Below are 1,541 nucleotides of genomic sequence, written 5' to 3' on the forward strand. Positions count from 1 at the left end.
AAAAACTGTTTTTTTCGCTTTCCTGTAAAATTTGAGCGCCGTAAGATAGGCGGGTTTGCAATTGGACAATGGGCGGTTTTGCAAAAACATCGACGATATGTTAGTACGAAGCTTGAGTACTTTACCCCAAACATTTGAAGAGATATGCAATATGAAACTTTCAGTCAGTATGGGAGGTGCTACGCCTCTTTTCCAAAAAGTATGAATATGATTTCACACAGTGTTGGCAAAATGTTAATCTGATTAACGATTAAAATGTTAATCGCGTTTGACGATTAAAATTAAATAGTCGTAAACAACTGTACGGTAAATGATTAAATTTTTTTAATCGGTAATCGCTGGCTGCGAACACGATTAATTAATTTTAATAATTAATCGTTAATCCAATTAAAAATAAAATCTTATTAAGTTGTCTAGTTTGTCCGAATTTGAAACCAAACACCAGTTATAGTAATTATTTCGTGTTTTACGCTTATAGAAAGCACATAATATAAGAAAAATTATAAATATTGTTTTTAGTAATACATAAACTGGGAACTTTTACAAACCTAGTTTGTAAAACGTTTGTTGGTATAGATCTTAATAAAAATGCACACCAAATTGCTCCGATTGATGAGGAAACCCGACTTAGCCATACCGGATTAACTTGCTTTGTGTGCACAGGAAAATTCCAGCATAAATGAATTAATCACCAAACCTACTTGATCAGATTAAGACTTAATGATTATAAATTAATTTTTTTGATCGCGGTTACTGTTTAGTCAGATTAAAATTAATCATGATTAACTGTAATCAGATTGAATTTATCGAATTAACTAATTGATTAAAAAATCAATCGATTAATGCCAACATTGATTTCACATACATATCTCTATACCAAGTTCCAGTTCTCTCCCACAAATACTTCCAGAGATATGTATGTAATATGAAAATTCCAGTTTGTATGGGAGGGGCCTTGAGTTATCGGAATTACTTTCAGTCTAAACCATCCTTGCGAAATCCGTAGTAAGCGTACCAAATTTCGTTCTGATCGGGAAACCGGTTAAGGAAGTAGCCTATTTTTCAGTCCAGGTCATAAACCATCTGTGAGCAAAATTTCATTTTCAAACAGGTGGCAATTCTTAAAAAAGTAGCCTATTTTCTAACCTAGGTCATAAGCTATCTGTGTGCAAACTTTCATGCAAATCAGTTCAGTCATTTCCGCGTATTAATTTAATTAAACTTTTCTAATAGGAGGCAAATCCTAAAATAGTAGCCTATTTTTCAACGTAGGTCATAAACTATCTCTGTGCCAAATTTCATCCAAATCTGTTCAGCCGTTTCCGCGTATTAATTTAATTAAGCTTTTTTAACAGGTGGCAACTCTTCCATAAAATTATCCACTGTAAGTCATAAGCTATCTGCTTGCAAAATTTCATGCAAATCCTTTCAGTCGTTTCCGCGTATTAATTTAATTAAACTTTTTTAACAGGTGGCAACTCTTAAGAAAAGTAGCCTATTTTCCGACCTATGTCATAAGCTATATGTGTGCAAATTTTCAT

Source organism: Rhagoletis pomonella, unplaced genomic scaffold, assembly GCF_013731165.1.
Source record: "Rhagoletis pomonella isolate Grant_MI unplaced genomic scaffold, Rhpom_1.0 Rhpom_scaffold_00008, whole genome shotgun sequence".
In the NCBI taxonomy this organism is placed as follows: domain Eukaryota; kingdom Metazoa; phylum Arthropoda; class Insecta; order Diptera; family Tephritidae; genus Rhagoletis; species Rhagoletis pomonella.